This window comes from Symphalangus syndactylus, chromosome 6 (genome assembly GCF_028878055.3).
Source record: "Symphalangus syndactylus isolate Jambi chromosome 6, NHGRI_mSymSyn1-v2.1_pri, whole genome shotgun sequence".
Lineage (NCBI taxonomy): Eukaryota > Metazoa > Chordata > Mammalia > Primates > Hylobatidae > Symphalangus > Symphalangus syndactylus.
In genome coordinates this window covers 86,302,501-86,317,011 of record NC_072428.2, presented here as the reverse complement: position 1 = coordinate 86,317,011, position 14,511 = coordinate 86,302,501, and the positions used below count along the sequence as shown (strand labels likewise).

Here is a 14,511-nt window from a genome sequence, read left to right as displayed (position 1 = left end):
TGAGATCAGACATCCTTGTTTATCACAGTGTGATATTTTGAAATATCGTCAATTCACTATTGCTACAAGAACTGTAGGATGGATAGGTGCATATGATAATTAGTGATATTCCTTATACTGACGATGTTTTACTATTCTTAAAATAGTTCTTCCTGTATACTCAAAATTCCAAGACAGTATAAGCAGCTCATAAACTGGTAATGTAGGAAAAGAGCATTTGGTGAAGTTAATCTTACAACAAAAACAAAATAGAGGCTGCAAGGAGATTTGGCTAAAATATAGGGTCATTTTAAATTTTGAGGAAATTATGAATATTTTTAACACATAAAGTCTTTTGTAAAATTATTTTTTATAGATTACCATTTGACTTACAAGGAGTTAATTAAAAATTATTCTGAAAAATTATGTGCCTTTTTAAAAAAACATGGGACTTTCTACAAGAGAGACTGGCAAATCTACAAGATTTCAAGCAAATTCAAGTTATAAAATTAAGCAATCACAGCTATGATGATATTTTAATACTGCCATTCTCTTGTGACCATTCCAGATTCTTTTTAAATAAAAAATTAAGACATTTAAAAAGGCTTCTGTTTATTTTAGCCATGAAGAAAGATGGTTTTGTTTCTTCATATTAAAAAATGGTTATGTTTAGCTCGTTTATCCAGACCTTAAAATTGATCTTTCATTTACTATAAGTATGGAAATAATTTTATAATATTTATAAAGAAAACTGGCAATGACATTTATTGGTCTACATCATCCAGGGAAGCCAGAAAAGCATATAGTTTTTATACTTTAATTAAAATTTGCTTCAACTGTATGTTAAACTCCTTCCAAATATTGACATTTTAGATAAAGCCCATGAAATGTGTATTTTAAATTTAAAAAAAAACAACTTTATAAGAATTTCGACAATGAATGCAACTTTTACCATTTTAACTAGCCAGTTTCCTGAAGACATTAAATGTGGAAAATGATGCTAAGCAAATTAAGCAAAGACACAATAGCAGAACTATATAGTCTTTGAATATAGGAATGTCTCACTCAAAAATGCATGTCTTTTTCAGGGCACCACACACTGTTACTACACATATGATCTACATTCTAGACTGGAGAGAGTAGAAGAGGGTTTTCCTTAACTTCAGCAAACAAACCATCTGCATGAAATAAAGGAAAAAGTTGGCTCAACAGAGTCTGTGAGAAAATCCTTGGAAGGGCTGACAGCAATCAAATAAAATGGCATATTTGCCAAATAAGGTGCTGTCAACTCGGGTGGCTTTAATAAATAAAAGTCATTGGCTGGGCACAGTGGCTCATGCCTGTAATCCCAGCACTTTGGGAGGTCAAGGCAGGCAGATCACCTGAGGTCAGGAGTTCGAGACCAGCCTGAACAACATGGAGAAACCCCATCTCTACTAAAAATACAAAATTAGCCAGGCATGGTGGTACATGCCTATAATCCTGGCTACTCAGGAGATTGAGGCAGAAGAATTGCTTGAACTTGGGAGGTGGAGGTTGCGGTGAGCCAAGAGCACACCATTGCACCCCAGCCTGGGCAACAAAGGCAGAACTCCATCTCAAAAAAAAAAAAAAAAAAAAAAAAAAAGTCATTGGCTAACAGCACCACCACTATTCTGTAAACAAAGCAAGCATCTCTGGAGTATAAATTCTGGTGCTCCGTTTTAAGAAGGGCATCAGCAAACAGGAGAATAACCAAAATACTGACAGAACAGTCAAGATATTGAGGAATATTCACCTATGACAAAAGAACATGATAACTATCTGATATGGTTTGGTTGTGCCTCACCCAAATCTCAGCTTCAATTCCCACATGTTGTGGGAGGGACCCAGTGGGAGGTAATTGAACCATGAGGGCAGTCTTCCCCATGCTGTTCTTGTGATAGTGAATAAGTCTCATGAGATCTGATGCTTTTAAAAGCAAGTCTCCCTGCACAAGCTCTGTCTTTGTCTGTTGTCATCCATGTAAGATGTGACTTGCTCCTCCTTGCCTTCCGCCATGATAGTGAGGCTTCCCTAGCCATGTGGAACTGTAAGTACATTATAAACCTCTTTCATAAATTGCCCAGTCTCAGGTATGAGTTTATCAGCAGGATGAAAATGAACTAATACACTATCTTTATATATTTGGAGGTCCATCATGACTTATGTCCTTCCTGCTGGCATTAAAGAAAAAAAACCTAAGACTAAAATATGGAAAATTATTTCAGATTAGGTAGGTAAGTACTTGATTTTCCCTAGACTATTACAAAATGAAATGGAATTCCTTGTCAGGCAGTAATCTCCCTCTCCATGAAAATGCACAAATTCAAAATGATAAACATGTGACCACCTATCTGGAAGCCATGGACATGATGACTTCACAGAGTGGGCAGTAATCACTAAAATTCCTACCCTCAATAAAATTATCCAATTTGGGTAAAATTATACAATTTTCTTAAACTATAGTCTTTTTCTAATGAACGATTTTGTTGTTGTTGTTGTTGAAATAAGACATAAAATGGTAAATCCGTAAGGTTGATTTTAATTCCCTAATTCCAATTATTAGCTTTTCCACTTAGCAATTATTCCTTCCTCCTTTTCCTCCCTCCTCTCTACTTCTCCTCTTCCCTCTCCCATGCCCCTTTCTTTACCTCTTCTTCTCCTCTCTGACTTTCTGACAAACACCTTCTTAGCAATTACTATGTGCCAGGCATTACTCAATACATTTAAAAGCTCTTTCATTTAATCCTTATCATAACCAATGAGAAGGTGATATTTATTATACACCTCCTTTAGTCAGAGAAATGTTAAGTAACATGTCCAAGATCACACCAATAAATTTGCTTCTACCACATTTGATTTCTAAATGGTGCTTAACATTGGAAAAAAATTAGCAATGTGCAAAAGGAACCAATTTGTTTATCTTGAGCAGCCAGGTATAAGAGAGTTGCAGCCAGATGCGGAAAACATTTTAGGGAAACATAATTTATATGTTTTTTTAAAGTTCAGCAGAAGGAAAGATTATAAAGTTAAATGGAATAATAAAGTTAGGAAAGGACCCACCCAAAATTATTTAGATGCCAAAGTAAGCCAATCTCAGCTGTTCTTCTCTGCTCTGCCTGCCATCCTCAGCAAGAGCAGTATGGGAGAGAGTGTGGGCAACCGGCTGCAGTAGCAGCTGGGCCTATTTGTTAAGAGGGAAAAAAAATAGTCATTGAAGATAAAGGGAGACTTTGGGTGGCTAGCAGTGTGAGTGGAAACTTGGAGCTTGGCCGGGGAGTCCCAGAAGTGAAAAGCAGCAGTTCTGTCATCAACAAAATTGCAATATTACACACACCATTCACAGGGAGAGCACTCCCTGCAGTAGTTCCTTAACTGGCAAGAATTCTTTTCCACCCATAGCAAAACAACCAATGGCAATTTTGTATTTGTTTTCTCACAATAACAGTATTCTAGACATTCAAAAATGAAGCACTACCAACTCTGCTAACTATCTAATAGATATAAATTAGCTGACTAAAAGGACAAATGGCATTTCTAACTTAAAACAATATATTACTATTTGTTGACTAATATAAAAACTTAAGTGTCTAATAAGCATAATATTCTAAACATAACCACATACAATAAAATCCTTGAATTGTATTTTATGTCCCTTGAGACCGGTACTATAAAAGGCATCTAACGTGTTTCTGAGTGATAAGTGCTTTATTAGTGTGTAAGCTATCTCATTGGTAATGGTTTTTTAGTTTTCTCATTTTTATTCTTGTTTAACTTTATTAATTTTTAAATCAGAGAATTCAGTTTTTTTTCTCCAGATAGGAAAAATCCTTCTGCAATCCTAAAATACATCAGACTTCAGTTTGGGCATACACATTTTGGAGCAAGTAAAAAACATTTGGCAAAAAAATCTGTCAAAAACAGTGCCCAGTACATAACTTTTGTCTTGCTTCTGAGCAGTATAATGACAAAATGCTATTTCATTCTTTTGATTTTTTTTAATTGTATAGTTGACTTACCTATAATATTTTCCTTCTTATTATGGTTACTTAAATATTATTACAAGCGAATTTTGCTTTGGGGAATTACAAGGAAATTAAACCATATGAATGTGTTACAGGAGTTTAAACACATTAACTTCTTATGACTGTAACAATATAATAATAAAATCAATATTTTGGGTGGCTCATTAAAGCCATTCTAGTATTTTATAGACCTATCTTCTCCATCTACTTTTTTCTGGACAAAATAAGAAAGAAATGATTTTCTTTCTCATATTAATGGAAGTATACAATGATTTAGATAATTGAATCTCCCAACAACTAAAATTATAACATTTGACTTTGAAAAAAGTTCTTTCTCTTTGTAATTTATGTTTTGATTATGGGTGATATGGTTATTCTAAGAACATACCGTGTGGTTAGCTCAAGTTTATCCAGACCTTAAACTGACAGCAAGCTCAATATTCTAGTACTCATTCTAACCAATTATAAAGTATTTGTAGTTACCATTCATCTGACCAGAAATATGTGTAACACTTATGCTTTGTGACAATGTCAAGGTTAAAATTGCTTTTTTCTTTCTTTATTTTCTGTTTGCTTTTGTTATATTATTTATTTTGCTTAGGATCAGGAAAAATAAGTTATGTCAGTTTCATCAATAATACAGCTGTTTTCAAAAGAAATTATTTTTTCCTTACCATTATTTTTCCTAACACTTTCTTTAAACATATATCATTTTTGCTTTGCTCAGGATTACAGAAGTGATCCTAATTTCTATAGACTTCTTTTTATAGATTATCTTTAGTTTCTAAAAATAAAATAATCCAGTGCTTCCCATTTCTATTTTTATTTACTCTTTGTAATAATAAGGTATGGTGGCAAATGTGTGCTTTCTTCTGAATATGACATTTCTGCTTATGCCCATTAGCTTACAGTTTGTGTTAAGTGCATTGTATTTGATTAATTATAGTATAGTACAAAAAAAAAAACTTAAGGATATAGTGTTTCAAAATATATTATCAATTCATTTTGATAAATTAAGTACATGAAAAAACATTTTTACTTGGCTTATAGATATAATAAAATCTTAGTAAAATGAAATTTTCATAAGTTCTTTCTCAAATAACCTGGGTTGAGAAAGTAAAATACCTTTCATAAACTAAGTAGAATGATAAAACATAGCCATTGCTTTTCCTTCTCACTGTGTTACTACCAATAGCTGTGCTTTTAAAATGATAAATGAAAGACAAATGGCCAAATTATTCATAAAACTTTTACACAGAGACAGACTGACAAAAAAAATATCTTGCTTTTGGTCAATTGGGCATTTCTGAAAAAAACAAAGATGGGTAAGTTATCACTATTTCCCAGTTCTGACTTCTTTTCTTTCTGCTTTGTCACGGTGTTCATGTATTCGTTCTTTTTCTCTGTTTCTTCATAGTTTGTCACTGTAGAAATGAATGAGATGTTACGTTGGAAATTGGGAGATCATGATTGGAGCAAGTGGGAAGCAAAGTTGAATCAAATGTGACAATAATCATTTGAATGGCCCAGATGAATTCATACTATCCTCTGCCACAGCCTCAAACTATATCTTTTAATAATTTACAGATGTTTTCTGAATAATTTTAAAGCAGTACTGGATTCCTCTTCAGAACTTTTGTAACAGAAGAGTTGAAGCCAAACTAGTGCCTAATATGTTGCAAAAGGGGCAGAAGAGAAATATATTCTCGTCATATCTCCTGTATTCTCAATGCTCTCCCAACCCTATCATTTCATTTTCTGCCATCTCTGTTAGGAATTGTATGTGGTATTCAGCAAAAGAATTAAGATTGGTAACACTAGTGTGAATAGATACAGATATATATCTATATAGAGAATTAAATTCTGTATATTAAATGCAATACATAAAATATATTCAGTACCTAAAGTTTATTAGATTCTAAGATTCAAGCAATAAAATGCAATATAACTGCCCTCAGTATTTTCAAACTCTGTGAATTTGTAGCAATCATGTATTACTCATACAAAAAATCTGAAAATTCCTCAAAGCCATTTAGAAATGGGGGAAATTAAATTTAGCAAGGACAAAGAACGTGTGATACTAGTGTGTGTGGTAGAGTCATGAACACAGTGGAATTAAGTTAATTTCTGGGAGAATACAGTGCATTATATGCAGTGGGATGATTGTGGGCACGTGGCAGGATGGTGCAAGGCAAGGTATGACATAGCTAATTTGTTCATAACATCTTGCCCAAGCTCCTCCTATTCATGTTCAAGACTGAGCTTTGGTTCTCTTTTCAGCCCTAACTTCATGTTTTCATAGCATCCCTTGGGATATATAAAAAAGCACCCTACTTTATTACGACCTGTCTCCTTTTACAACTGGATCTTAAGCTTCTTGAGAACTGGGTTTGACTAAAACTATGTGTGAGTGTGTGTGTGTGTGTGTTTGTGTGTGTGTGTGTGTGTGTGTGTGTGTATGAAACTTCTTATTTTAAAATAGTTGTAGATTTACAGAACAGTTATGGTGAGTACAGAGAGTTCTCCTATACCTATACCTAGCTTCCCTTGTTTACAATATACATTTGTATGGTACATTTATCACAGTTAATAAACCAATATTGATACAGTATTATTAATTAAAATTCATACTTTATTTAGATTTCCTTAGTTTTTATCTAATAATCCTTTACTATCCCAGGATGCTAAACAGTATACCACATTATGTTTATAAAACTGGATTTTTTATCCTTAAAATCCTAGCATGATGCTCAGTACCTAAAGCATTGAAGAAGCTGAACAAATACTTATAAGTGATTGAATAAGCCAATTCTACATCAAAATCACAGGCTCTTTTAATTCTCTGAAGGCAATTATATGGTTTGGCTCTGTGTCCCCACCCAAATCTCACCTTGAATTGTAATAATCCCCATGTGTCAAGGGTGGGACCAGGTGGAGGTAACTGAATCATGAAGGCAGTTTCCCCCATGCTCTTCTTCTGACAGTGCGTGAGTTCTTGGAAGATCTGATGATTTTATAAGGGGCTTTTTGCCTTTTGCTCTGCACTTCTTCTGCTGCCATATGAGGAAGGATGTGTTTGCTTCCCCTTCTGCCATGATTGTAAGTTTCCTGAGGCCTCCCCAGCCATGCGGAACTGTGAGTCAATTAAATCTCTTTCCTTTGTAAATTATCTAGTCTCTGGCAGTTCTTTTTTTTTTTTTTTCTCATTCAAAATACTCTGCTAATTTAACGTATATTTTAGAAAGAGGAGTTCTTTACAAGGCAGTAGGACAGTGGTTTCTGGGCTGGTGTCCAAGATACCAAGGAGGAAATTGTTGTATTCTGTCCCTTGAAAAGATTATGATAGTTAACAAATGCACATGGTCACTTTACTTATTATTAATGTGATTAAAATTAAAGTGTTTAAAGCAATAAACTTTGTTAATTACTCATTATATATAGCTATCCACTATTTCCCAAAGCTATATCCATTGATTTTACCCCAAAAGAATTTAAGTGAAAAAACTTTAGAAAGGCTTTCTCTATGATAACATAGCATCCTGTGCACTCTGAAATCAATTATGTGTTTTAATATGTATATTGTGTGGAAACAACACAGCTTTATCGTGCATGGTGAGCAATGAGGTCATTCATAACAATATTAATGGAATGTCTTAATTTTATCACACTGTTGGGCAGTTCTTTATAGCAACATCAGAGCGGATTAATACAGGCCATGATCAAGATGTATAACAAAGCAGATGAAGTGGTAAGCGACATCTAATTTCATTTGTCCAGGAAAACTTCTCTTTGAGACATGGAAGAGTTTTTGAATTTTATAAAATGCTCTTCCATGATCGATCCATATTAGATGTTTTCTCATCAGAACTCAATCATAGCTACATCATGCTACAATTTACATCATCAATAATCTTTAAAAATATTTAAATTGTATGCTAAATTGTCATCAATGAATAGGCACACTTTATATTTAATACAAAAATATGCAGATAATGGTAATATAGTTACATATCTATGAATCTAAGTATATTTATCAAGATCAAGGCTGTCATTTGGACATTCAACACCACCCTTAACCTAGGGGATGAAGTTAAAGGAGGAATAAATGAAAAAGATAATATGAACTTGAGGCTGTTTTGTAGCATCCTTCCACACATACAGCCCAGTGTTTCTCATAGTTGAGTCTTCACTAAGAATCACCCACAGGACTTGTTAAAACAGGGATTCCTGAGCCTCAGAATTATTGATTCAGTAGATCCGATTCAGCAGCTCCCAGGGAATGCTGATGTTGCAGTCCATGGACCACACTCTGTGTAGCATTCATTTAACTCCAGTTTCCATCTCCTTTCTGCCCCAGCTTGGAAGCAGAGCAGGAGAAAATTATAGTAACATTATCTCCTGTGCAATGTGATTCAATCAAGACTTCCTGCAGGTGAATTATTTAGCAGTAGCTCTGAACCTTCTAAAAAATAAAGTTAGCCTTTATAGTTGTGTTATTTTGACCATAATATGGAAGCCAACTAAATATATATACATTTTAATTCAGTAGATACCAAAGCCCAGGCTGTAATTATAGCCTTCAGGAACGATACGAAGTGAATTTATTCCATCCCCAAGGGTCTTACAAAAAATTACTCCTTGCCCTGAAGGACCTTTAAATATATTTTAAAACTGTTACATAAATTAGAAAGTATTATTCTATAACACCATATCATTCATCTTTGTGATACATTTAAATTTTTTTCTACCAAAATCATACGAGATAGGAAGTGTTCATTAGTCCCTTTATAATGATGAGGAAAGAAAGCCTCAGTTGAATGATTTAGCAAGAATGAGACAGCATCAAATAAAATATACTGTAGATTCAAAAATTGTAAGTCCATACCCTTTCCACTACAACATACTATCTCCTAATACAAGTTTCAAAAGTATTTTAGAGAATCGCTTTTCAAGCCTGGTAAGGAGAAGAATGGAGCCCTACATTTCTATAATTGGAAAGGACCTGAAGTTCATAATAAACTTTTTGACTCAGTGTTAGGAAAAAAGCAATCAGGAGGAGTAAACAGCTATACACAATGCTGAGAGCACATTTCCTATTTGACTTTACTTCCACAGTGTACCTTAAAGCCCCTCTCCATTCCCATCATTTCCTGGGAAAGAACAAGTCAGGAGGGAAAGAGTCAGTGTCCTCAGCTGACCTCTGTTTTCACCCTCTTTTATTCTCATTTTCTTTGCTGCTGTTCTTTTCCGGTTCTGAAGTTGATCTGGCTACCTAAAATCACCCCTGAGACTTATTCTTAGGGATTCTGTTCCACCACTCTGTCCTGTAAATAAAACCCCCTTTTTATTCTGGTTTCCCTAAATTAAAGCTCAAAACTCAGAGAAAACAAACCAAAAGTGCCTAGAAATAGGTTTACATCAATAATATTTTAACTGACATTTAACTCAAGTTTAGCTACAGAATGCTTGGCTGGCAGGCTCTGCTCTCTCCTGTGCAGTGCCCTAATTCCTCCCCTCTCCAATTGCCACAATCCTATGTTGCCTGAGAGCATCAGCTTCCCAGCGGAAAAACAGGTTGGAGAAAGAGGGCACATTGTCCAGGTGGCTAGTAAGCTATTTATTTAGTATTTCATTATTTCCTACATCATGGATTTCAACCAATTTTCAATACCTAGTAAGTTTAAAGTTTTTCTAAAAAATTCAAAGGTTATGTTTTATATTTATTGTGTTAAACAAAAATGAAACAAATATTGAAGGTACACAGAAGGCCAATGAATACATATCTTTCACTAAAAGTATGTTTTCTTTCCCCTTTTGGCTTAAGGTGAGGAAGAAATCAAAAGTATTTATCTGGAAGAGAAGTAGAAGAAGAGAAAAAGAGAGAAGGGGTGGTGCCAGACACACAAAGGGGTAGTCACAGAATTAAGTAAAAAGAGAAAGGGAGGAGGGGTATAGTGATAACCCAGAAATGACAAGGATAACACAAGACAGAAGGAGGAGGAGGAGAGGAAGAAGAGAAAGAGAAGGAAGAAAAACAAGAGGAAGGGAGTAGAGAAAAAGGTAGAGGAGAGAATGTAGATGGAAGAATTCAACTGATGTGTCAGGAGGGTGCCTGGAGGTCCCAGCTGTTTCACTAAATGCAGCACTGATGAGAAAGAAGGTGAATAGACAGAAAGCCCCAGCCTTTTCTCTAACATATGTTATGCTAAAGGGGCCATAAATAGTTGTCCAGGATTCCTCAGTTTCATGGGTATTCCTGCTTATCCCACCCTTATCACCTTTTCCTTTGAAAAACACAGTTCAAAATCATTTTGTTTTATTCAGATAAGCACTTGTTGAATGCCTACTAAGTGTCAGGAACTGTGTATGGCACCAGATATCTTACCTGTTCATCTAAGGAAAGGCAAAGTGGGAGACTTTCTTTCACTTTCCAAGTAAACAACACATGCTGAGTTGATAGCTGCCTATAGGACACTGTTTAGTTTAACTTTAGGCAGTGTGGTCTGGCCTTAGTAATATTAGTTCTATTGTGCTTTACAAAACTGGGCCTACAATTACCTTTGTTAGTACTGTTTATTTTGTGGATTTGGTCTGTTGTCTCCAAGGTGCCATCAGATAAAATTCCAACTTTCCTTAAAGTGTAAACAAAATAATTCGTACAATAATTTACAAACATGAGAGACATCAATATTCTTTGTTCCTTCTAGTTATCTACTCTAATAAGAGCTGGTTTTCATTAAAGAAAATCTTTGCTTTTAAGTAAAAATCTGATGATTAAGGATCTCTCGTCATCAAGTTGTAATTTAACAATTAGCTCATGATTGCTTTTAGAATAAAAAAGAGAACAGCATAGATTAATTCTCTCTGAATCTCATCTGATTTACTAATTTATAAAAAGCTTCCTAAGGGTTAAGTATTCTGCACATTAATCTGCATTATCTCACGTAATCCTTTCAAATTTTTGCAAATAATGTTTTATCACTTTAAAGATGAGAAAATGCATATTCAGAAAACCTAAGTAACTTGCTCATGCCATGCAGTCTGAAGCCAGATTCAAATTAGATATGCCTCATCCAAAGTCTAGGGGTTTTTAGGCTGCTGAAATTCGAATGTAAGAGTGTTTTCTTATACCCGGGCCTAAACTAGCTTCTATGTTTCCTATGCCAAGGCTACAAGCTAAATCCTTGAGTATAGCACAGTGATGGCTGAGAGTTTAGGTACCAAGGATGGAAGTGAAACACATTTCTAAGTCCCAGAAATCAGGCATCGCAATAGATTCCTCTTTTATTTTTTCATACCAGTTGTGGAGGTAAGATTACCACGGCAAAGGAGTCCTATGGTTAGAATATCCTGAAATAGGTGTTAGAAATAGGGCTGAAAACTTCTCAAGTAATCAGTTGTCTTGGCCACCATAGGGCGATATGAAGGAAAGTTATCAATTCCGCAGAGATGTCTTTTCTTGAAATCATCACTGTGTTTGACCAAAAATGTTCTCTTAATATCAGAGACTGCAACACTTGGTGCAAATGTGATATGGACATGTCCTGTTCCTTCCTAGTCCAGAATATCCAGACTATAAAATATCCATTCTTGTCACTATCATTCCTATCATGAGTGCAAAGAATAATGCTCACTTAAGACTAAGGAACTAATAATAACACTGATGTTTTATGCCTCCAATGTTATTTAAGGCTTTACTGTGCAAAAAAATTATCAAAATAACCATCATCCTTTGTACAATGTATACAGTATTACAAAGTGTCATATGTTACACTAGAAACTACTAACTTATGGCCCTGTCTGTTAAAACCAAGAAAATAATCTAAATCTTCATTCTGCACCCTTTGGAAAATGTTACAAATGGTATAATTTTAGTTTAGTTTTGTTTTTAACTCTCAGAGATTGAAATTATAAGACTTTAACACTGAGATGGCTATGTATGAAGGGGCATGCATGCATGCAAAGTGGTATTTCTGGATTCCTGCAGACTAAATTCCTCTATTAAACCACAGAAGAGTTTTATATACAAAGATAAAGAAATACATCTTTGCACACACTCCCACTAAGAAGTCTCAATGATGATTCCTTTAAATGTCTTTGATGAAATAAAACTGACTGAGCAGATTGTTAGCAATAATTTTCACCAATAACAACCAATTTCATGGTTTGGTGCTTTATTATGTGGTCATAGAACTGAGGCCACCAAGTGATCTCATCCCAGAAAGAAACAGAGGCCCTCTCTGTGTAATACTCTCAGCTCTGACTAGATGACAAATCTGACCTGGATAGCAAAATAACAATATGACAACATAATTTTTTTAAGAATATTTCATTATGACATCATAGCTGTTGAATATATTTATTAATAAAGAACAGGCATTGATTATATATTATGTATAGAATACTTTCCTTGTAAAGCTGAAAAAATGATTTGATATACATAAATTTTCCACTCCAAAACTGGCCCAGTTCATATATAAATTCCAGTTACTGTTTTTTTCTAACCCTGAGCTTCCCTCACCCTATTTCCATACTAAAAGACAACTGTTTTCCCACTGTAAAATGCAACATCCAGATAAGAATTTAATAATTCATAGAAACATTCAGGGACTTTCATATATCCAGATGCACTGATGTGATGCATGGGCAATATTTGTCTGTAGCAAATATAAAAATGCAAATAATAGCACTCTAAAATTCTTAGGAAGACTCTCTCCACAGAAAGCATATTTTGTATAAAGCAGACTCAATAAAACATATTGTAATTTCTCACAACTTATCCAGTGATATTTTTTATAATATAAACTATTTCTTAATAAATCCACCACTTAATTCTCACTGTCTCTCCCTGAAGCTCTGGGCACATAGGCTAGTGTTTCCTCCTGGGTCCTATTTAATCACTCTGCTTATGAATCATGTCTTATGACCAGTTTTTATTTATTAACACCCAGAGATGTGTGACTAATGTCACTATTGATAATACCAGGCTATTGGATGAGGAACCAAAGCTTTGAGCTGGGTCAGGAAAAACTGGCTCAGTCACTACCTCATTTTTTATTTGCCTTGGGTATAAAGTAAATACCATGGCCTCCAGAATGATCATTCAGAACATTTATTTAACATTGTGCTCTTTTAGAATTCTCTGTCAATTATTTTCTTGTAAATGGAATGAATTCTAAAATGTGTGTTGTGGAGTGAATGCATGTAACAAATGGATATGTGTACACTACAGCAAAAAAAAAAAAAAAAATATATAGGCCATGAATCTTGGAAAATGCACAGACAATGTAATCATCTTCTGAGTTATTGTAACTAGAGGTCGAAGATATGGAAGATGAGATTTGGAGTGAGTGCAATCTATCAAGATAAATCATATGTTTTATGCTATTTAAGAGCAACTGTATCCTGTCTTCTATATTAGCATTATCCTAGCACTTGTTGAAATATAAACTCATACCATTTTCAAGGTTTTTCTCTTTAGGACCTGTTTCCTTCCAATATTCTCACTTTGTATCAGTCTGCAAAAACATTAATAATATAAATAGTTTTTAGGTGATAAGGTACATTCACAGATATTGTTGTTTCACTTGATTATCTCAAAAACCCAGTAAAATGTACAGGCAAAATACCATTACTACCCCTATTTTCAAATAGAGGAAACTGAGATGCAGACAATTAATTATCATTATTATAAGTGGGAAGTACTAGAGCTGGAGTAGAGGCCCCTGATTTCAAATCCTGAGCTCTCTGAACTATGATAAATCTGTATTTAATTGGTTATAATACCCAATACAGATACACTAATTAACACTCTATCACAAGTTCTATCTGCATAAGTATATATTCCATGTTTAAATCTACAATGTAAAATGTTAACATATTTTAGAAATGCTCTTCTGCCATATCCAAGCCTTTATTTAACTGTCTCTTCTCCAACTATTCTAGGAGAACATTTTATGCTTAAGCAGCAATTCTCCTTGATTTCTGCAATTGCATTCTTCCTTATTGAGACTTCAAACACCTACCCCTGTCTGCCAAGCTCCCATGATTGAATTTCTGGGGCTTTCCATGTACATTGGTATTTCTTTCTCAACATAGGTCTTGGCTTATTTGTTTTTTCTTCTCTGAGCTCCATTATCAAGAAGCTTATTTTTGCCTTCCCTGTAACCTCATTAGTGCAGGATGGTGAAAGATAAGGAGAGAACAGATATCAACAGAGGGAAGTAGATGAATCCACCAGAACTCTTCTCCCTTCATTCTCTCTTTCCTTGGTTTCTGTCCTGAGCACCACAGTATTTTTCAAGGAAACCCTTGGGGAAGTATATCAAAATTTTGCATTAATCTCACCAATATTACCCTATTGAGCTGGGATAAAGTTAGCTATAATGCATAACTATTCATGAACTTTTAAATATTTGCCTGATATAGCCAAACTCAACTCAAATCTTGACTGAAAATTTTTACAAAGCAGGACAGCATCTTGCCA

General features: G+C 34.5%; 1 protein-coding gene and 1 long non-coding RNA gene across 3 annotated transcripts in view; one reads left to right on the top strand and one right to left on the bottom strand.

The window, feature by feature from the left end:
• LOC134737027 (uncharacterized) overlaps positions 1-7,412 on the top strand; it is a 163,873-nt gene extending 156,461 nt beyond the window's left edge. The window contains exon 4 of the long non-coding RNA XR_010121550.1: positions 7,010-7,412. This is a non-coding gene — a long non-coding RNA (uncharacterized lncRNA). The remainder of the gene's footprint in view (positions 1-7,009) is intronic.
• The window catches only part of SEMA3E (semaphorin 3E), a 277,698-nt gene that overhangs the window by 259,868 nt on the left and 3,319 nt on the right, over positions 1-14,511 (bottom strand). The window lies entirely within an intron of this gene.